The sequence below is a fragment of the Coccinella septempunctata genome, chromosome 3, assembly GCF_907165205.1.
Source record: "Coccinella septempunctata chromosome 3, icCocSept1.1, whole genome shotgun sequence".
NCBI classification, from domain to species: Eukaryota; Metazoa; Arthropoda; class Insecta; order Coleoptera; family Coccinellidae; genus Coccinella; species Coccinella septempunctata.
In genome coordinates this window covers 27,727,197-27,752,114 of record NC_058191.1, presented here as the reverse complement: position 1 = coordinate 27,752,114, position 24,918 = coordinate 27,727,197, and the positions used below count along the sequence as shown (strand labels likewise).

Sequence of the window (24,918 nt, the reverse complement as noted above, 5' to 3'; positions counted from 1 at the left end):
GTTTGTTTTCATGTTGAAGACTCTCAAAGTTGGGTTAGCCCTTTAAAATGAACTCATTCAACAAACAAGTTATAAAAAACTGTTGCTATTTGTTTGAAGTCAGTGCAAAATTGGAAAATTATTTCATCACAGAAAAAATATAAGGATTTCAGAGCAAATGAGCTTCCGGGCGACTTCAACGCAGTTATTAATATAATCTGAACTCGATATCATCAGATTAGTACTGACAATAATTGCAGGATTAGTGAAATGGCCAAAAATAGGTAAATATATGGTTAGCTCATAAACTTTCGGTACAAGATTTCTTTTTTAAATGGTATGAGTTGATTGAATAAACAGCTTAAAAGACCGCCCCATTTCTGAAAAGAAAATAGATTATTTTGACTGCGGCGAGATGATGCATTTTCTCTTGTAATTGCTTACGAAAAACTGACCTAATTATAACTCTTCTGTTTGTATATGCACTATCAAAACCGAGATCAAAACTGTATTGTTATATTCAATTTTTTTTTTCAGGTACCTATATGGACAAAAAATTCTCATCTGTAGCGCAGGAGTGAAAGAAAATAAATGAAACATTGTTAGAGTGAGTAATTAGCAAAATCAGTAAGTTTATTGTACACATATTTTCTGTGATTTTTCTGAAGAAAGGGTATTTCTCGTTCAATAAAAAATGCTCAGTCAATCATCGACATCTTAAAGATATTCGTGATTTTGTTGAAACAGTTTTCAAGAAAATTTCAATACTCATTTTCAAAGTACTCCTATTATTTCACGCCTTTACTATTCAAACGACTATGCCAAAAATAAAAGGCTTTCATGAATCCTAAGCTCACTCGAAGCTAAACTGTTTGTGTTTTATGGTTATATTATGACTATACAAAATTCATATCTATTTTCTATGTTGTAAAAAAATTCTCGAACAGGTGAATTTTCATTTATTCGTCCAGTTCGCAGGACGAATTTCTTTACTTTCCTAAAATGATAGTGGAATGGTGGGAAGTTGAAAAGTGAAATACTGTGCCTGTGTTGACAAACTTCATTTGTGTACGCAACAGACAGAACAAAACATCAAAGGCACTGCAAATGAGAAAGTCAATGTAGGTTACCTGATATTTTATGTATAAATATCTATATATAAATTTTTTTTATAAAAAGTTTAGATTGAAAACTTTTTCTTTTTTCATACTATCACTTACAAATTTAATCTTTTTATCTTTCATTTTACTTCTCCTTACTAAATATTCCCTCACTGTGACAGGACGTGTGATGGGTCAGCTAGTTCAAAATAAAAATTGACTATTTTTCCGCAAAAAAAGTAAATACTGAAGAAATGAATTTTATGCTATAGATTTTACACATTTTACTCATATTTTAACAATAGATTATTGAGGTCAAAAGAAACACTTTTTTCTTATACCATTTTTTCCGACTCCGCCCTGCAAAAAGATATAGCCATTTTAAGTTTTCATAATGAGCTGTGCCAACTCTGGAAAAACAAAATTACCTCCAGAATAACTAGCTTAATCTGTGACACTACACATCTGTGGATCTTTCTTGAGTTGTATTCAGCCAAAGTACCCAATTTTTCAAATTTCATAGATAATTTTCAATTTTTGAACATCAAATTACTAGAAATCGGCAAAACGAGCAAATATGAAAAATACCTTTATTTTACAAAACTTTCGAATGTTCTTAAGATAGCGTTCAACAAAGTTTCAAGAGTTGGGTTCTTTGAATTTTTGGTATTTTAATGGTACGTAATGGTCAAAATGAGAAAACTGGAAGACGTGGGTGATATCTCATGTTCGAAAATGATTCATCAATTAAATGAAAATCTTTATTCCGAAATTCATATCAGTAGGTACCTAATATTAACTTGAAAATTACAATTACTATTTCAGCATGCAATACAGTCACTGATTGGACCCAGAAAACTTTCAGGACAAAGATAACGTACAAAGAAACATTTTTTTTCTTCTTAATCTGCCACAGGATGAATCCGAACATACCCACTCCACATTATAATAGATCTTCTGTTTCCTGCGAGAGATTTAAAAGGACTCCTTTATAACTCGGAAAGTGTGGGGTTGTTTACGGTTGAATTTATCGGCCGGTTGCTCCGGGAAGGGAATAAAAATGGTAGGAATTGTTTGAAAAACGGTGCAGTTGATTAACTCGGCAAGGGGGAAACTATAAAACGTGGCACAAGAATGGGATTAGAATAGATTAGAATCCATTCCTTGGACGGACTATCCGGAAACTGAAGAAGAAGTGGATAGGTGTTAGGTTTCGAACAATTTTGCCCTTCTTCATCTTCAAATTATTTGTGAAGACAAAAAGCATCACTGATATTGCTAAACTACGAAGTAGTCGTAGAAAGGCCACATAATATTTTGACAATATTTTCCAACTACTGAATTAGTGCTAGTCAAAGCATTTTTAGGCACTGCTTTAATGTTGGAATATACTCAGTCAAAAAATCTGACGATGACGATGCTAAATTTTCACACTTAATAAGGGGTTGAATGTTCGAAATATAAGCTTTTTAGAAGCAAAAGCGTGTATGATAGTCATTTTCTTTCTTCCAGACACTGTGTATCAAGAAAAAAGTGAAATAAAACGAAGTGACATAATTCATGCCAGATAACGCTCATTTTCTACTTAATTAATCGGCTATCGCTTCAAGGCGCACTGTTCTTTACATAATCTCGTTGCTCGTTGCTTCGCCTGATACGGTCGCTTAAACCACTTTCACTGAGCGCGCCTGCGCAGCTCGATCGTTCGAGTTAAGAAGGTCGCGAACGTCCCAAATGTTGCCGCTTTGTTCTTGAACATTTTTTACCTTATTAGCTTTTCCGTTCGAGTTACCTCATCGCAGTCACGGGCGTTATGGTGAAATCCAGATGTTTACTCTCTAATTAAACTCGCTTTTCCAAATTGCTATTCTTCAGTTATTACCCGGTTTTCTTTGTTACCTGCCTCCTAGCATTATTCATATCAAGCAGCATTCTAATGGAGTCATTGTTCATTCGGTATTCACGCACATACATTGAGTATCCGATTGCAATGGAAGAGATTATGCAGTTGGCTAACCTTGATGTATCGAGCTTATGATAAAACTCTTAGATCACTTGCAGAACAGTGGATGTTGAAGTGGATGGATTATGTTCTCTTATCGAAACTGCTGTCTGTTATTGCCTTAAAACCTATCACTCATTAGCCTATATACTCGCCGTGAGACATGGCATTGCATTTTTCGAGCACTTTTCATAGGCGAAAATAGGAGGGGGTGAGGGGGGCAGCACTCCCCCAGAAAAAATAGGAAGAGGAAAAGGTAAAAAAAGAGCGGAAGAAGAAAAGAAGCCGAGAAGGAAAAAAAGCAGTAAAATAGCTATTCTGGAGCTTTTTTGTTGATCTATGAGAAACGACCGAAAAAAAGCTTAAAATAATTGAGATTTTGAACGTTTACCAAATGCAAATAAAAACAAATTAAATATCACAGAAAAATGACCCACCTGACTTTTCTTTCTCACAAATAGGGCATTTCAAAATGACGTCACTTGAGGGTCAAACAAACCATCTATGACATTTTTATGATCACAAATTGTACGAGTCGATTTTGTCAATTCTCTATCATACCTATGGAGAGTAGAGAGAAGGAGAACGATCGCTGCTTTGAGACCATAGATTTTTTGTCCCCTAAAATATGTACCAAAAGGGTAGTTCATGTTTTTGCCAACAGGCGCGCTGGCCATCACGGGATGGCGAAATTTTGATTTAAACTAATTGTAGTTGGCTGAGTGTATTGTCTTCCTGGTGACAGATGATTAGAATATTATTGTTTTCAATTTTTGATAAGAGAACAACCATGGTGAAATGTGGAAGAGTGCGCTAGTGTAAGAGTGTTTTTTGGCATCGGAAAGAAAAGGAGAATAAAATTTCCGAGTGCATTTTTGAGAGAAAATTGGAAAAAACCTTACTTCGAGAATCGACTCGGAATCAGGAATCAATTTGTGTGTCAAGAGTGCTTTTGCTATGAAGATATCAAAAAGATGATGGATTCATTATGAAAGAAATCGAAATTGTCATCCCTCGTGAGAAGTGGACTCTTCTGAATAAGAATATCTAACCAATAAAACTACATGGTTCAGAAGTAGATATTCTCAGCTGAGTATTGGAAACAAAATCTACTCTAATACCTAAGTTTTAATTCTGAGATTGCTACCTTTTGTTATCTTGGTGTGTAATACTCCTCACTGCGAATTTAAATAATTTTGAAGATTACATTAAGTCGCAGTAAACCAACTAACATACCTGTTTTCAATAAACAATGATAAACAAACGTAGGTAAAATTTTTTTGATCAGTGATTTCGTCATTCATTATGAATGAATAAAGCTCATAACATAGTCGCCTTTATAATATGACTTGTATTTCATTGCATATAATTCAGAGAACTCATATTTAATATAAACCACGATGGCACATAACCTAAAATAAAATTAAGGCTGTTCATTTAAAATTGACGCTAAAATCCCCACCCCTTATCGATAAACGTAGCGATCGCAGCGACTCCTAGCCTACGTTCCCCGTTTTCGGGGACATATTTTTAGTACAGCGATCGTTCTCCGTTCTCCTTCTCTCTACTCTCCATAATCATACCGCGGTTTTAAATCACCACGAAATTTTCTTAGCAGATGTGTAGGTTTACGTGATTGTAACGAAAGTGAGGTTGGCACTCATGCCGTTTTTGTAGGGTAGAAATTGACGAACTACCGTATCTGAAAAAAAATCCCAATTACAGAAATCAATGAACATGTTATTCATAGGTTTTCATTCAGTTAATTAAATGTTCAACGAGATGTTCAACTTGAACATAAGCGACTTGACCTTGCACTAACCAAACAACCCAATTCTTCCATCGTTCAAGTGGGTCTTGACGCATAAACTCAATTTTTATTCATACCCATAGAAAATCAAATTATGTTGAATCAGGTGATCGAGATGGCCACTGAGTGGGGTCCTCTTCTACTTAGCCATCTACCAGGGAACGAGACAGAAAACGTATCGGTATGCGGTGGTGACTCATCTTGCACCAACCAAATATCCTCATTTATTGTAATTTTATCGTTGTTATTATGAAATGAAACGGGGAGTGTCGGTAACAGCATGAAAAAACGTCAAATCTCATAATAGAATTCTTCTGTTAGATTTTCTGCAAAAAAAAATGGGCCAAAAACCATGCTATCACAAAATTCTAATCGGCAATCATAATCAGCCTCAAAAAGCTCATAAATCAGTTGAATATTATAGGGATTATATTTTTCTCCCGGCAGTATATTGCCCACTGTTTTTGAGCTAAAACTGACGTGTAGATGCGGATTCAAATCACAGAAAAGCTGCTTCTGCTCTGTGACTGTTTCGCTGTTTTTGGACATCCTTCATCTGTTATACGAGTCGTTGAGTGAACGATCGATGGGATATCATGTTCGAAAGAATCTGTTCGACCAAGAAACAGTTCAGAACCTGGAAACAACTGGGCCAAGCGTTTCTACACATTAATTGCTTCGTTATCTTGATTGCCGATTAAGACAAATATCAATCGCCTCCTCAAATAACCCCAGACCGTCATTATTTATAATGTTCAGTTACAGTCTGTATATCGAAGATTTGCGTTACCTAATCCACGCTCCACTGACCCACTTGCCGCTTCATTCCTGCGGCCTGAATACGGATAATTTAACCATGTCAACAGGGATAGGCGATTCATTTCATGGAAATGAAAGGGGGATTTCTCGGGAGGAAAAGCTTCCTCGAACGGCAAAGAAAATATGCTTCTTGGTAATTGAGGTCACCGCGATACGGGGAAGAGTTTAACTTGAATTGATAGAGCCTCTCTGTGAAGTTGCCTCCGTTTTATACGCTTTGTGATAACGTTTCGTGGGCGTAAGGTTAGAGCTAAATCAGTTTTTTTTTATCGTGGAACGCGGAGTTTTCCCATTCGCGGCTGACGTGCTGTATTGTGGAATTATTCGATTAGGTGGAGTGCAAAAGGAAAACAGCTGCCATGAATATTAGTCGTGTGGAAAGGGAATACGAGAATTTAGAGAATCACACCATTGATTAAAGGTGTGTTTATACAGCGAATAAAGTAAAACAAATAGGAAAGCCCTTTAGGTTCATGGCGATCAAGTGATCGCCTTCACCCCACTATTTGATCGCTATCTGTCAATGGGGCCTTCTTATTTTGTTTTATTTTAATTCTCTTTTTTTTTTGCTGTATAAACTCACTTTTAGAGAAACTTTTTGAGCCGAAAATGGTTCTTTGTTGAATAACTCTCCTCTCATAAGAAGATATGGTTGATATATTACGGCTAAAGATAGATGTGAGCATAAACTTAAGATTAGCCGGCTTAACTTAACTTAACTTAAGTTTGATAAAATGTTTATCTGCGTCTTGAAATTTCATCTTTAGCCGGCTAATGTGCACATTACCCAAAACGAAACGGCTAAAAATGTATTCGATGGATGCGCGGAGGGCTAATATCTTTTGAATGGTCGGATGGGAGAAGACGAACGTAAGCGGCCACGTTTTTGTTTCAATTTTTAGAATTCAAACTAGCTGACCCGGCAAACTTTGTTTTGCCATATAAATAATTTCCTAAAAAAATTTAGGGGTGGACTACCCCTAACATTTAGGGGGATGAAAAATAGATGTAGGCCGATTCTCATAGATACCGGATAAGCACAAAAAAATTCATCAAAATCGGTCAAGCCGTTTCGGAGGAGTATGGCAACGAAAACTGTCACACGAGAATTTTATATATTAGATATGTGAAATAGCGTCGAATGCTATTGTATTGAGGTTTTGTTACATAACAACCATCGGTTTTCTATTTAACATTTTATGAGTTATTTCCATATGTTTAGGAGATTAGTTTTTTTAAATCAGTTCACATACAAAATTTAACAGAAATTAGATGTACAGTTTTCCACAGGACAATAAGAACATGGATAGTCAATTGTCCTGTGAAAAACCAGAATATGTCCTCACAAGGAAATAAAGTTCAGCTATTGAGTAATTTTCCTATGAACAAAAGTATATTTCCCCTACCATTCAATGGTTTATGAAAAAATTCTCTACGAAATAGAAACGATAGTTTCTAATGTTGCAATTTCCTTTCAACCTTAATACTTTTGCAAAAATAGAACAAAAAAAAACTATGAACATGAAAATAGTTTAAAACACTTTTTCTAGCTGATTTTGTTAAAAATTTCTTCCCAAGTCATTGAACATACGGATTCTAAATTACGGCTTGTCGCCACTCTTGAATCCCCGAGGATTCAAGTGTCATCGTGAGGCTTATCAGCGAAATAGTCCGGTTAGCTACAAACAAAATTGGGTACTGCTATTTTTATTTCTCCAGAATTTGACCTTTGATATTTTGATGAAGAAGTTCGCAGCATCATTCTTGCCGTCATTCTCTCCTTTCGCTCGTTCAATTCCCTTGCAAATTATGAATAATAACAAGATGAAAGATAACCATCTCTGCTCTTCACTACTCTACAGTTTTCCCTCACACTCAAAGACTCAAAATAGCATGGTCGTCTCAAATTTTGTCAACAGGCGTTTAGATTTTTAAATTCGCTAATAAAAATGCGTTGAGACACAGTAGAAACAAATATATATGTTCATTCTCAATTTCTCAACTGCTTAACAGATTGCTTTTCTGCTATTGAAAAAATTTTAAATTCACACAAAAAATGCATTGTATTAATAGTTTCATTATATTTCTATTTCTTTATATTTTTTAATTGTCGAAAATTTTTTTAATTGTCGAAAATTTGCGCCCCTCAAGCCTTACCAATACTTTTTTTTCTATTAGCTCCTACATTTTTAGCCGATAGGGTGTGGTTACCCTTAAGTTTAGCCGGCTAAAGATAAAAGAAACTAACATTAGCCGAAGCTAAACCTAATTTTTGCCGCCTAATCTTAAGTTTATGTTCACAGCTATCTTTAGCCGTAATAGATATAATAAATAACAGAATGAATTGATCAAGTTATAGAGGAAAATGAACAAAATCAGTTATACTAGAGCAAAAAAAGCAACAACAGTTAGTAGAAAAGGAGACAGGAAAAATGTTCGTATGTATAGCAGACAATATTCTTGAAAATACCATAATATGTAGGTTTAATATAAATATCACATATTTAATGGCAACAGATACATTCTTAATCACAGGGACGTCAAAATATACGCCACATAATTTTAGGGGTTGATGTTCAGGGTCTGAACGTTTTTTTTATTCTCGACTTGTACCACCTCATCATTCGAAGACTGAAAATAGTGGATGATTCGATGACAATATTCTCTAAAGCGTTTTCTACCAAATGAAAACTTTTAAAAAAATTTCCTCATAGATCCCAGCAAAATCGGAAACTCTAATTTGAGATTGCAAAAAAGTAAAGTAGAAGATAAGCATATTTTGTTCAAGCACAGAATATCAACATTCGAAACTACATAGCCTACTTGTCGAAATTTTTTCAACTTTTTTTTACATTGATGAAATCTAAATAAAACGGGTGACTATTTCTTATTTTAAATGATGTGATGTTGTCTGAAACTACGTATAATTGATTAAATTTCGACAACAATATGATTTCCAATATTCCAATCTCAATCAAATATTGTGATATTGACAATTTTTCGGTATATTCATAAATAATCAAGTCAGAACTTGATAGCAACGGGAAACACCTTTCATCATCACCAAGGCGCTTCCTCAAGGTTGGAGCGCAACCAAGGTTTAGTTAGTGTTATTAGTTATTCGAATCAAGTTTACATCACGAAATATTACAACTTAGAAATTCCAGTAGACTTATTTCACCAGATGGTTAACATTTGTTCTATTTCCCCAGAACTTAATCAATAATCCATACCTACTTCATAATCAGTAAGCTTGCCGACAATTCACATTATGGAGGCATCAAAACCTCCCATAAGGGTGAGACGGGGTTTCACCCTGTTGAATTATCTTATTTGCATGTAATGCGGGTTATAATGAAGTCAAAAAAACCGTGTGAACCCCTCCCCACCAAAGTAAGAAAATTCTCATCAAATATTCAATAGGGAAGAATGCTGGTAATGGATATAATTTCTCGAATAAACAGTTTTTCATGGTCGTCAAAATTTATTCGCAAATGTCAATGTTCTGTGGATGGTCGGCAATAGATACTCGAAGCATCGAGATAAGCATTTCAATCTAAGATTATCAGAGTAGCAACTAAAAGTAGGTATTCATTTCATAATTACGTAATATATTTGCACTATTTCCTAAAATTTCCTCTAGATTATATTATGAATAAATTTGCGACTTGATTCTTTGATGAAAGTCAGTAGAAGTATTTCATATATATTTTTTCCTAATTTTGACACATAAAGTGACACTTTATTGAACTAATTAACGTTTTGAAACATTTTACTTTTCGTAACTGGTCACGAAAATAATTTCTGTCACTAGACGATTTTAAAGGAATCTCCGAGGAAATCTTGTATAAACGTTTTTGGTACTTTTAATTTGAATTCATAGCCACATCCTATTCAAGATTAGAAAAAATATTTCGTGAAACGCGTTGGAAAACACTATTTTTCTTATTTCGCAAATTACGAAAAATAATGGTTGCAGGAATAAATATTTCAAAATCACCCCCGTTTTCAAGATACAGCTCGCGAGTATATTTTCCTGAATATATAAATAGTTAATTTAATAAGTGAAATTAATACATAATATCCGCTGATATAAAATCAACAAATATTACGATCTTAATCTAAACTAGCCAACCACCTTCACGTAGGTCTATTTCATGATTTTTAATTTAATTCGTTTAAAATAATCCAAATAGTTACTTGAAGTCGTCAAAAACTAAAAGAAGAAAAAACTTATGAAACAATAAACAAGTGAATCATGTTTTTCTGTCTATTAGTTCACGCCTAGGAATATTTTTTCAATATCTCTAACCCTTGTGCGTTAAAAAAGAATTATTTATTCATTTATATAAAAACGAGTTATTGTTTTTATGGTAACTTTTGTACGAAATGAAATTATTATATAGCTGACCCGGCAAACCTAGTTTTGCCATTTAAATTATTTCTAGGGTAGATAATAATAACTAACTCATCGTGATTGTCGAAAACCTATAAGTACTCTATGATTGCTCGATTGGTCGTAAGAAAAAGGAATGCCTTTTTTTCTGTTCTGTACAATTTTTTTTTGGGAATATTTTGTTATATAAACCTTGCCCTAACAATAATAAACACAACAAAAAAAGAATTGTCCAATTTGGTGCGATCGTTTGAACAATAAAGCATTTTGAAGTAAACCATATATCCTCTTTTATTAATATAGATTGGAGATGAATATCAGAGCTTATATTGGTAGTTGCAAACTGAATTTGTTATTAGCGAAAATGAAAGATATATTGAGAAAAGTATTCAATATTCATCGCCAACGAAATTGCGGTAACTCATTTATTGTATTACAAATACTAATTCGTTCACCAAATGGAACGGAAAAGTGAGTTTATGATGCTTATTTTGCTGATATAGAAGTTATAATAGGTTGCAATAGTGTATTATATCTAATGCTTGGAAGAACTTTAGTGTCAGGTTTCCAGGGGTGGCACAGCTCATTATGAAAATTTAAAATGGCTAAATCAAGACGAAGACAACACAGAGTATAATATATATAAGTATATGGACGATTTATTGAACACAGTCACCGGAAAGCCCAGTTATAGATTAGCAATCTTGAAGAAATTTGTGGATGATCTCTTTATGGCACTACCAGGATCGGAGGTTGAGAATGTAGTGGAGATTTTCAATAGCTACGACCCAAACTTAAAGTTCACAATTGAGAGGGAGGATGAAAATGGATCGGTCGCATTCTTAGACACTAGAGTACATAGAGTAGAGAATAGAATAAAATTAAATTGGTACAAAAAACCAACAGCTTCAAACAAACTTATAAATTACCATTCAGACCATCCAATGGAGATGAAGCTGAATAGTATAAAAGAAATGAATAGAAGAATAGAAAGAATTTGTCACCCAACATATATTGAAAATTCTAAGAAAGAATTAAAAAAGATCTTGGAAGAAAATTCTTACCCCTCAAGATTAATATCAAAAATATTATACTCAACACATCATGACAACAGCGTTGATACAACTCCTCCACCAGAAATAAACCAAGAAAGAGCACCAACAGATGAAGTGAAGTTTGGCAGTATAGCAAACGTTAAAAACCTTAACAATAAAATCATAAACTGCTTTAAAGAAGAGAACCTAAAGATAGCCCAATATAATTTAAAATCCGTAAAGAACCTATACAGCAAGTTGAAAGATCAAACACCAAAAATGGTACAATCCAGTGTAATTTATAAGGTGGAATGTAAAGACTGTGAAGGAAAATATGTGGGACAGACAACGCAATGGTTAAAAAATAGGATATCTTTACATAAAAGCGACATTAGGAAAGAAAATCAAAGATGTGCTTTGGCAAAACACTCCATTGAGAGAAAACATGAGTTTGATTTCGACCAAGTTGAAATTCTGGACAAGCATACAAATTACAACAAAAGACTAGTACTGGAGATGATTCACATCAACAAAGAAACTGAAGTAGTTAACAAAAAGTCAGATACCCATAATTTAAGTAACATTTATACATACCTACTTACCTGCCCAAATAGAGAACCATATTATGAAGGACCTAGAGATGAATAGAAGAAAAGGAAGATTATATTATTTCTGTAATTTCTCGTTTTTTTTTGTTTTGTTTTTGTATGTTTTTGAGATTGCTAACATTGTTGAACGATGAAAAAAGAGCAAAATATCAGACTGGTTGAAAATTTATAAGACCAAGACCGAAAAGCTGAAATTGTCATTGTCACTTACAAACGTCATAGCTGGTTAAAAAATTAATACGCAATTAAATAGACACTGCATGCTGGTTAACACTGTTTTGGAGAATTATATCAAAAATATCATTTACAATAGTTATAGAGATTCAAATTCTGTAAGTTTGTGTTGTCTGATTTAATCTTATCATTGTATTGACTGAAAAACCTTGTAGTAGCCCTGAGGATGGAATAAAATATTCCGAAAGCTCGGCAAGAGAATAAAGAGTTTTCTTCACTAAAAGAGGCCGATTCCCTTAGAATAACGAAGAATATATAAGTATATATAATTTTTGGGATCCAATTAGTCAACTTCTTAAAGAAAATTATTGCAATTTTAAATCCATTGTATGAAAATCATGCAAAATTATCCCAATAGTGATCAATTTCCAGTCGAGTTTTTGAATGTTTCATTGAATTTTGTCAAATATATTTATTTATCGATAATGAATTGAATGAAAATCTCGATGAAATTGTTACACATTTTTTGTCGATAAGATTTCAGTTTTCCCAGTAAGCATTTTATTTTGCTTCTCAGTCTAAACAGTCATATTATGTAGTCAAGTTTTCAATTAGGAAGTTCGACGGTATTCGATTTCATACGATTTTTCACACTCCATTCTGTTCCATTATGAAATCGTCCTTACACTGTCGTGGATGAATGTTCTCTGTTTGATATCTCGACCTCGAAGTCCACTGGCTGTTAGTTGTAGGTGAATAGAACGGAATCTTGATTAGACGGTTCATTCATGGAATAAATTGAATGTTTCAACTGAATAGGCTGCGTTCCATTGTCAATTGGTTGCCTGTATTTGGTGCTGATGATGTAACAAATAATAGATATTGAAAATCGTTTTCATCGCATTAATCTTCCTGGAATATCACTTCCAGTTCGATAATTCTGAGATTTGATGGGAAAACCTGGCGTGCTTCGGAATAAATTGAAGAAATAGAATGGGAAACACACAATTGTGGAAAGTTTTCTCACGTTTTCGTCAATAAAATTGAAAGAGCAAGATATCAAATTTTCGATATGTGAAAGTCGGGTCCAGAAGTCTCCCATTCTCCTAACCAAAAACATTAGGTTATTCGCCTACTTGTAGCGTACTCTGTGAAATCCTTGACGATGGAGATTGAGTACTTGCTGAAGTATTCGAGCCTGTGTATACTCTCGACTATGTAATGCCCATTCAATTATTTGGGTTGTTTTCATCATCTCTGTGGTTCGTTTTTTCCATTGTTTCGACACCTCTCCTTGCATTTTCATTCCTGCGTACCTATTGAAGTTCCTGGAATTATATTTTCAAGAATAAACTAAAGAAATGATGGAAACTAACCAAATAATCATCCATCAAGTTTTTTATTCTTTCCGACAATTTTTTTGGAAACGTTTGGGCTTTGAACATCGGAACAAGAGTAGGTTTTTTTGACAAACACTCCAAGCTTACAGAAAATGCAGTTTTCATGTGCAAATTTGCATTTTGCATGCAGTTGTGGTGGTTTTAACGGTTAAATAGAGGTACGGTGGACCTAATTTTTACAGCTGCAAGAGAAGGCCCTTGAACAACAATTAAGGATCTATACAGCCTACATCGATTTAAGTAAGGCCTTCGACTCGGTGAATCGGAGAGTGCTATGGAAAATCATGAATCATGAACGCCTTGGAGTACCAGAAAAATTCTTAGCAGTGTGCAAGAGTCTCCATACCAACAACACCGCTAGAATACAGCATAATGGATTTACAACCGACCATTTACTAACAAATTCTGGAATAAAGCAAGGATGCGTGTTAGCGCCTTTACTGTTCAATATTTTCGCCATAGCTGTCTCGATAATTGCTGACATGAGTATGCCTATAAGAGGTGTTGGAATAAGATTCAGATTTGATGGAGGCCTATTTAACCTGAAGCGCCTCAGAGCAAAAACCCGTACAAAGTTTATTACTTCAATATGCAGACGACTGCGCACTTATCGCTAGGAGATCAGAGGATCTACAGATAATGTAGGACATTTTTAAACATATATACGAAGCTTTAGTCCTTATACTCAATATCGACAAAACCAAAATCGTGGTGAATCCGTCAGAAAGCCTTGAAACAGATATCAGCCTGGAGAATGAAATTCTAGAACAAGTCGAGCAGTTCAAATACTTGGGAAGCTTCATAAATACTAGGGCTAACCTAGACACGGAAATACACAACCGTATCAATTCGGCATCACATGCATTCTGGAAGCTAAAGGTCAGAGTAATTCAAAATCAGGACCTCAATCTGAAGACCAAGACAGCTGTTTACAGAGCAGTAGTCCTCCCAACGCTTCTTTACGCAAGCGAAAGCAGGACGCCCTACAGGTGACATATTAAACAGCTTGAACAAACGCAACAAAGTCATCTAAGACAAATAATGCACATCAGATGGTTCCACAAAGTTTCAAACGCAGAAGTCTTGCAACGCGCGAGTTGTACAACAATTGAGACTCAAGTAACGAGGGCCCGACTCAGATGGAGCGGCCACATTCTGAGGATGCAAGACACAAGACTCCCCAAAATAGCTCTATATGGCGAATTCACTGAGGGAGCCCGGAAACCAGGAGGCCAGTACAAGCGGTTTAAGGATACACTACATCAATCCCTAAAATCAGTTAATGCCAATCATAACTGGGAATAACTAGCGTTAGAAAGTTCACAGTGGATGTCTTTGGTACACAGTTATAATGGAGAATCGAGAAGGATACAGCGGCGGACAGATCTGGTTGGTGACTATCCATGCCCGGAGTGTGGTAGGATATGTAGGTCACGGTTGGGTCTCTACAGTCACAGGAGAGCACACAGTCGCAATTAGCCCTGAAAAATTTATAAGTCTGTTCGCACCTTTTTTTTTCTTTCTCTTTCTTTTCTTTTTGTTTTTTCCCTTTTTTCGTCTTTTTGTAGATTCATTCCCGGCTACGGGATACAGCAATGATGATGATGATGATGATGATAGATCACGGCTGGGTCTCTTCAGTCACAGGAGGGCACACAGTCGCAAGTAGCCCTAAGAAACTAGGATTTTATAACACCGATTTTTTTCTTTTTTTTTTCAATCTTTTTGAAGGTTTAATCTCGGTAACGGGATACAGCAATGATGATGATGATTTAACTCCCTGTATACTAATTATAATCTCTAATCATCGCCCTTCAGTTATCATCAGGATCATCCGACGTCTTGTATCATGAATAAACACCATGACCTTCCCGGGATTGTGCCAAGGCTCCAGGTGATTACCCACCATCTCCATCCCACTCGAGATGCGATTACTACTACATGATCTCTATAAAACGCAGCGAGTTTAGCAGACTCCGAGACGATTGTTTCCAAGTGGAACGGGAAATCGAAGGTCGAGATGATCTCTCGAACAGAATTTATGCATTTTCTGTGTCGGCAATCGGAGGCCGGATTCGATTCGTATCACGTAGAATTAGACGAATTCTGAGATCACGGATCCGAGGATGCAACAGTCATCTCGCGCAAACCTTGAGTTATCCGAGATTGACGAGCACGCGGACCTGGGAAAATCGCACCATTCAATATCAAACCTGCATTTCGAAATACTAAAATTTTTTTTGTGCTTATTTAGTTGGAAGTGGAATGAACTTCTCATTCCAATTTTATGGGAATATAATGTGAAATATATTTTACATTAATTTCACACACGTGGTGTTGGACTTAATCCTTGGCTGAATGAGCTGATTTTATTGCTTTATTCTCCTGAAATAATCACTTTGGCAGCTGTAGGGTCCACCACTAAAAATTTCTATCGCTCACGATAGTTGGCGAAAAAAAAAGGTGAAATATCAAAGTCCATATATACTTATGCAAAATACAGAGTCAGTAAAAAGTAATTACGTATTATATATTCTTTTGATACAAAGAATTACGATCTTTAACAGCAAACAATAATTATAGCATGTGTATGAGATACAGTTTTAGCAGAGGTTAGCGTAAACGGAGTACCATACAATTTGGTGTATGATACAAGAGCTTAGGAAAAAACTCAGTAAAAAAAACCCTTTCTCCTCGTGAGTGTAGTGGATTGTAAGAAATGAAATTGTTCACGAAATAAGCTGAAATATTTTATATTGAAGGGCATCTCGCACTGCAAGGATTGATCCTTTCTTCGACACAAAGGAAAGCCCAGAAAGTCTTCTCCAAGATACCAGAAACTTTTATCTGAAATAGAGAGAAAACAAAAGCAGAAAAAGGTAAAATAATAAAATTAGATTCAATATGTAAGATTGACCTAAAATTGACAACCCAATTCAAAAAAGATTCGGAAACTGCATGTAGGTATATAGCCCTAAAACCATCCTGAAATTTATAAATCGGACAATGATCAACCAGATTATTGATGGTTTCTTCTGGTTCCTCACATTCAAAAGTAGGGCTTTCATATGAATTCCACCTGAAAAGCATACTATTGCAACGTCCGTGACCTATTCTTATAACGTATTAAATTCATATCTGTAGTATTTACCGTTTTGTAGAACAATGGTGGAACAAATAAATTTTTATTTCAAATTAATTATTCGCGTATACTACTACTGAGTTTGACTTGTGAATTTCATTTTACTTTTTCCTTTCACCATTTTTACCAATTCGGATCGGCTGAAACCCTAACCTTCTATGCCAGAATTATAAGGTCATTATTGGGGCTTTTTATAAATTCTTTTCTCATTATTATCTGTAGAGATGAAAATGTTGGTCACAATTTGAATTTTGACTCGTTTATGTACAGGGTGTTTCCAAAAATGGTAACCCCTTCTCTAGGATGGAAAATAATTGTTAAGTAAACATTTTCATAACGCCATCCGTAGGTATTCAAGATGAAGGCCTTGCGGAAAAATAAATTATTACAGAAAAGGAAAGCCCTCAATCCCAATTTTTTTATATGTATTCGTTTTATCGATGGGGTCTCATTTACTCGAAAAAAAATTTCTCATTCCATAATGCATAGGTACTAAGTAATAGCATTCGATTATCACTTCATAATTTTCAAATCAAAATATTCTGAAAACAGTAGAACTATCGAGTTCTATGAAGATAACCTTTTAGGTTTGGTATTGAATGATATTTAAGTTCTCTTGAAATTTTGATTAATAAATCTAACCTTAGAAAGTTATGTTCCATACTACTTCGTACGAACCGTCCAACTGGCGCCCTCTGTGAAGGGCCCCATCAATGACCGAAGCATGCTCCGCAACAAAGAGCCTATCCATTTTTGACATAAGAAATTTATTAGATTCAACTCCCCTCTACCCGTCGTACAAGATGAATGGCAAACTTCTCAATCATACATGAAAATAATTGCTTAGTTCAAACTTTACATTGACCTGCATTTTTCTACAAAATAGTAAATACCGAAGAATATTATTCGTTACTTTTTACTTACAGAAAGCGGTTATTCTGTAGGCTGTATGTTAATTTTTAATGAGTGTTGATTTTCGCAAAGTTTAAATTATCTGGTTATTCTGTGAACATTGAATGAAAAAATAAGAGGATATTATAAAGGGTGAGTCTTTGACTTGTACAAGTATTTTAACAGTAGATTCTTGAGGTCAAAAAAAAAACTTTTTTCTATATTTTTCCGATTCGGCCCCCATAAAAAGATATGGCCATTTTAAATTTTCATAAGGAGCTGGATAAAAAAATATGAGGAATACTTTTATTTTACAAAACGTTAAAATATTTATTAGATAGCGTCCAACTTAGTTTCAAGAGTTGGGTTCTTCGAATTTTTTGTTGTTTTTATGGTACGTAATGGACCTACTGAAAAAACTGGAAGACGTGGGTGATATCTTGTGTTCGAAAAAAATTCATCGAATAAATGAAAAACTATATTCCGAAATTTATTTCATTCGAAAAACCGTTCGTGAGATAGAACTGAAAATAAATTTTTTTTTATGATTTTTTCAAAGCCTGTATCTTTTAAACAGAGTTTATTCGGAAAAGATGGTAAGGGAAAAAAGTGTTTCTTTTGACATCAAGAATCTACCTTTAAAATATTTGTACGAGTCATAGACTCACCCTGTATATTATATGTATTTATAAATACAAAATGTCTTTATTTTTTTACTCATGGTTTTGAGTATTCAACCACCTCTCATACTCATGGTGAATTTTGACTATAAAAAATACAGAATTACCACTTCTCTATGTTAAAATTTACTATGAATTAAATGTTAAAGGTTCACTACCTATAGGTGAGATATTATTTTGCCCAACTTCATACACGCTCATTTGTAACAGGTGTTAATTTTTACACATATTAACATCCGCTTATTCCGTGAAAACTTAATGACCTTTAACAACTCGTGGCGAATTTTAACATATTGCATATAAAAAACCACTTTATAATATGTATTTAAAAATATTTTTTTCACGTTTTTTTTTTAATTACCGGAAATTGTCTAGTCAGCAAACTGTCGGATGCACAAGAGTTTGGAATCGGCCACAAAAATTAGTTCCTCTACGGCATCTAGCTATTTTTACCACGCTCGTGTAGCCCCACCGTAAACTAGAAATACCGTACGATTTTATTCGAGCAGCCAACATTACGGTCCCATTTTTCAGTTCCAGTTCTCAAGTTCCGGATCAACCAATAATGTACCTGGCGATGACGCTAGCAAATGGTGCTGGATTGAAATGAAGGTTACATCAATAGTATTCTCTCACCTGAATAGCGCTGTGAGGTCGGTCCAAGTCGAGATTATGTACAGTTTATTGCAAGGTTTCTTGCAGACATGAGCTAGTGAAAGTTTCCTAGTGCTGTGCTGCTACGTCAGAAGTACAAGGCGCCTTACGTTCACTCGTTTTCGTTTCTCCTTCAATCTTGAAAATGAGGACGCAGTGTTTTGTGAGTTTTCGTGTTAAAAACTACATCGAAAATTAAATCAAGGATTAATTATTATTATTGCTGTTTCCCCTCAGTATAAGGTTAGAATATTTTTGTATGAAGTGGAATTAGGAGTATTTATTAAGTTTCAATTTTTGCCAATGAGATTTTGAGTAATTGTTTTTAATTTCGAGGGGATTCCTTCTCGAAAAGAGATTATCTATGAAAAGCATTTCTCTCACTAGACCAAGGAGAAAATGGGGTCAATTGATACATGTTTTCCAAAAGAAGTGGTTTATGTTACTAGTAGTGATATAAGAATGTTCACGCAATTAAATTAGGGGAATTTATCATGTTTTCCAAATATTCACAATTTTAATGACAAAACATGTACGTTCGCGTTGATGCTAATGTTTTATCTCGTAATATCCGTATATTCGATATCAAAAATATTTTATTCACCATGACCCAAAAATTAAACATTTAATAGATGTATGAAAGTATGAAGCTTCAATCGACTTCAGCAATAATTCTGATGACCATGCATTCTTCATATGGGGTCTCCCAAAATGAATGGAAGCACCATTTAGATGAGCCATTGAGCGCTCTCAATAAAATTCAAAAAAAGATCTCGCTTGTTGAAATGTCGTTTTTTCAAAAACTATTCCGCAGTTGCGTTCTGTCGAGCGTTCTGTATACGAAATCAATCTAGGGCTCACCTTTGACTCCTACAAATATTTCAACAGTAGATTCTTGTGGTCAAAAGAAACTCTTTTTCGCTTTACCATTTCTTCCGAATCCGCTCGGCTTAAAATATACAGGCTGTTAAAAAACTATCTCACAGACGATTTCATCGAATGAAATGAATTTCGGAATATACATAGTTTGTCATGTATTTGATTAATCTTTTTCGAACACAAGATATCACCCACGCCTTTCAGTTTTCTCATTATGACCATTACGTACCATACAATTAACAAAAACACAACTTTTGAAACTAAGTTGAACGTTTTCTAATGAATATTGGAATGTTTTATAAAATAAAAGTATTCTTCACATTTTCTCGTATTGCGTCGTTTTCGAGTAATTTGATGTTCAAAAATCAAAAACTATCTGTGAAATTCGAAAAATTGGGTACTTTGGCTGAATACAACTCTGTTTGAAAGATCCACAGATGTGTAGTGTCACAGATTTAGCTAGCTATTCTGAAGGTTATTTGTTTTTCCAGGGGTGGCACAGTTCATTATGAAAACTTGTATGGCTATATATTTTTATCAAGACCGAATCGGAGAGTACGAGTCAAAGACTCACCGTGTATATTCTTCATTGAATGTACCAATAGATATGAGCAAATAGTTTGAGTAATAGTTGTCATTTTCAACAACAAAATTTTAACTACAATCACCATTTTTTGGGAGGTTGAAGATACGCGGTGAAAAAATTTTATGAAATTACATCATCAATGTTTCACGTTATTTTGTATGAAGTCCTTATCACTAGGTGCAGTTTGGAAGAATGTATTTTTAAATCTTCAATATTTTTTTAAATTTTTCGAATTTATACCTGCTGCTCACCTATAACAATATAAGTTATGAAGATGGTTTTTATAAATATGTAAGATTGTCATAGTTTTTTTTATAGTTGGCGTTTCATGCTTTAATTTTTTTTTTTCACCACATAATGAAAATTGAAGACCGAATTTGTACCTATTAATTTAAAAAATTTAGAATTAATTAGATTACTAGTGCTTTTTGTTCAATAAAATAAATAAAAGTTCAGTTGGAGTACTTTTTTATTGAAAATAGAACGGCAACGCTAACCCAGTACTGTAAATTTTCATTACGCACGTAACCAGTAGTTGTCACAATACTCTGATAACTTTGTTATAGATTCACAAAGTGAACTCGTGGCAAACTATCGTCCTGTAAGTGAAACAGGAAACACTCTTCTTGCAACCATAATAGAATTACACCCCATGAATATCATTTACAAGTACTATGCTCGGCCTCTTTTCTGAAACCGCTTAAGTAGGGTAAAACAAGATCCAGTGTTCGAACAATTGGCCTTTTTGATTTACGATCAATATTTAATTAGTAGCTACCTGCACATTCCACCATAAATCGACAATTTAATGAAGGAAGTTCACCAAACTGGCGACTCTCATGCAATATTCAGACCTATAACGATTTTTGTTGCTGCTCATTGCTTTATTAATGCAATCATTTAGCCATGTTTATACACGATATCCGCTTCGTTGCTAACTACCACTCTTTATCTATTGGTGATGGGTTATTTTGAAATTCCAAAAAACTTTGATGGCAGCAAATTTTATACACGTTATGAGTTGACGACCTTAAATTTGGCATAGACATGTTGGACGTGTCTATGTTTGACGTCAAGTTTTTTCTGTGCATCTCTCGGTGCATCCATAAATTACGTTCCTCTGATGATTAAGCATGAATATGTAACAAATTTGCCTTATTAAATAAGCTTTTTTATACAGGGTTGAGTCTTTAACTCGTAAAAATATTTCATCAGTAGATTTTTGAGGTCAAAAGAAACACCTTTTTCCTATATAATTTTTTCCGATTTGGCCCTGATGAAAATATATAGCCATTTTAAGTTTCCCTATTGAGCTCAGCCAGCCCTGGAAAAACAAAATAACCTTCAGAATAACTAGCTGAATTTGTGATACTTTTATATTACAAAACGAAATATTCTAATGATAGCGTCCAACTTAGATTCCAGAGTTGTATTCTTTGAATTTTTGTTATTTTTATGGTGCGTCATACTGAGAAAACTGGAAGACATGGGTGATTTCTTTTGTTCTAAAAAGATTCTTCAAATAAATGAAAAACTATATTCTGAAATTCATTTCATTCGATAAAAAACATTTTCGTATGGTTTTCCAACAGCCTGTATCTTTTAAACCGAGCCGATTTGGAAAAAATGATAAAGAAAAAAAGGGTTTTCTTTTGACCTCAAGAATCTACTGTTGAAATATTTGTTCTGGTCGAAGAATTACCCTGTATAGTTTTATTATTGATTCTGGAATAAAAATTATTCTGAACCTAACGAAAGAGCACAGTACTATAGATAAAAAATAGCCCTACAAAATAGCCGTCCTAAAATGTCATAAAAAAAATTTGCCCTACAAAAAATTTGCCCCACAAAAATTTGCATCGCGAAAAATGAGGTTGGCATGAATGGGCACATGACTCTCGTTTTATCTAGAAGCTTTTCGTTCACTCCGCTCATAGATGTACTATTGTCTATTCTCCAATTTCAGTTGTCTGAACAAATATGAATACTAGAACTCATACAAAAAGTAGGTATTGTGTGTGTCAGTTGCTGACTTGTCTTTTGATATCTCAAATTTGGAACTTTGTTACTCCGATCAGTGTCTCAGCTAGTGCATCACTTCCACTTTATTTTTCCGTTGGCAAGCCACAATAATCACCGAAAAAAACAAACGCTCGGGTTAACGATTCCCCTCTTAAAAATATCGAATCTATCCCATAAATAAACCACGACTCCCGAACGAGTAGAAGGGAATGCACCTTGAACAAAAAATAGCCTCGGAACGTACGAATTCCTCTTTTCAGCAGGTTATAAATAAAATGAAACATGTAATAAACGTCCTCGGAATCTGTTGCACTTCACAACAAAGGTGAACTGGGCAAAAAATCGTTAATTAAATTTCCGGGAGATTAATAAACTATTATCGCTGCTCTTGGATATAATTTGCCGGGGAGTGTTTGGATTTGATGGAGGATAGGGTAATATATCAAACTAGATATTTCTGCCGTGCTTTTGGCTCTTAGTCAAAAGTGAATGCTTTCATCTAATGAAGGTTCCTTTCAAGATTTTTTAGGATTTATTCGATACGAATCGGAACAAGCATTGATGGAAATTTGGAGAATTTCCTCAAAAAAAAAAAAAATAACCACTTGATTACTGAGTGGGACAAGACTGATGTTGTATCCACCAATCATACGCATTTGTCTTCAACATTCATTTATCTACTGGCCTTACAAACGAGATTATTTAAACGCAGATTACAGCTTCCATTTTTTAATACGTTACTTTTTTAGGTGCTAATTACTTATGTATATGTTTGATTCAAATTTAGGTGAAGGTGTGAAAATCCATAATTTATAATTTGATGTTTTTCAACTGTGTTTATTCGATTCTTTCATGGAATAATTCAACAAGTAAAAAGATACATTGTATAGTGGCTTACCTGAAAAATTGTTTAAAATCTCCATATAAAACTTGGAACCTATGTGATTGAAATTATTTTAGTATAATTCACATTCAAATCTGGCAATTTCCCTATATAAATTGCATGCTATCAATAGCTTTACAGCAATATAAGTAGATATACAAATACTTTGAGTCCATCCTTTGGAATGAATACAGGAAGTTATTACAGTATAGCTCGGAGATTGCAGCAGTGAACTAAAATTAACATCATAATCGTAGATCGCCAATAATCCAGACGTCTGCTGTCACTCACAGCAGTTAAACAGTTACAATTTTCTTTGAATAAAAATAAAATGACATGCATATTGACAAGAAAACATCAACTGAAATACATATTACTATGTATCTCAGGTCAATAAGATTCAATGTAGTAGTGCTATTGCTGCTATTGGACTAGGTCAACATTTATCACATAATCTTTATTTCATTTGATCGATAAAAAAAAACCTTTCTCCCGTGAGTGTAGCGGATTGTAAAAAATTAAATAGTTCACGAAATAGGCTGAAATATTGTATATTCAAGGGCATCTCGAACTGCAAAAATTGATCCTTTCTTCAACAAAAAGGAAAATTCAGAAACGCTTCTCCAAGATACCAGAAACTTTTATCTGAAATAGAGAGAAAACAAAAGCAGAAAAAGGTAAAATAATAAAATTAGATTAAATATATCATATTGATCTAAAATTGACAACCCAATTCAAAAAAGATTCGGAAACTGCATGTATAGCTCTAAAACCATCCTGAAATTTATAAATCGGACAATGATTAACCAGAGGCTTTATGGTTTCTTCTGGTTCCCCGCATTTCAAATGAAAAAATTACCCTTCTTTGAAAAGAACTCAACATCGAGCATAGTATAAATTCAGATACCATAAAAAACTCAGATCCTCAGAGAAAATCGTATGTTCATGTACCGACAAGTGAAGAAGCTACCACGAAACTTCGCGCAATGTAACAAATACCTTTTTTTGTAAAAAGTTGATGAGATACACCCGATCCATTATATACTCGTACGCCGATAACACAAATAAAAGTTTCCTAAGGCTCTGTGCACATCCAATAACATACTTCCCTACCCTCCGAACTTTCAATATTAGAAAATTCCCATTTCACGTCATGGTGGCAACATCAAAGCATTCTCGAGGGCTATTTCGATCCATTTCGCACGACTCCATCCTCTACTTTACGATTACTGCGTTTAATTTGTTTTGCCGGTGCAGAACACGCTTATTTTATTCAGTAGATTCGCCCGTTTTCTTCTCTCGCAGCAGAAACTTTTACAATAATTAAGTTTTTTGAGTCGGCCAATTACCTAACGGATTTATCGGTCGAATATTTTCGCCTTTTAGGGTCTCTTTCTTTCGACCGGAATAATGGAAAACAACGGGGAAGACGATTGAGGGAGATTGGATTGGAGTACAGAGGGTTCTGAACGGCTTTGTTAGATTTAATACTAATTTTTCGTTTTTTTTTTTCAGGGATCGGACGTCAGCGCCATCAAGCGAATTTAATTGTAAGTATAACCACCCTTTGATTCTAATTTAGATTTTATATAGGTGCTGGTCGTTTTTTTTACCCTCACCAATCGATTTTTGTCTTCTCTTTTTATACACAAGACAACTTTCGAATTTAAAAAACCTTTGTACAGTTAACCATAACGTAATTGGTTTCCAAAATGAACAGATTTAAATATTGTTAGCTCAGATGGTAAAGAATGTGAATCCAAGGGAAGAAGACTAGTTCCATCTTCGTTAATTGTGTTTAGGAGACCGAAACACATAGACACATTTTAAAATCTCAAAGCAATTCCGTCAGCCATAAT

At 34.4% G+C, this 24,918-nt stretch overlaps 1 protein-coding gene across 1 annotated transcript in view; it reads left to right on the top strand.

The window, feature by feature from the left end:
- The first annotated feature begins 571 nt into the window (after positions 1-571).
- The window catches only part of LOC123309365, a 67,533-nt gene continuing 43,186 nt past the window's right edge, over positions 572-24,918 (top strand). The window contains exons 1-2 of the mRNA XM_044892446.1: positions 572-586; positions 24,575-24,609. The gene's annotated coding sequence lies outside the window, so the exon portion shown is untranslated. The remainder of the gene's footprint in view (positions 587-24,574; positions 24,610-24,918) is intronic.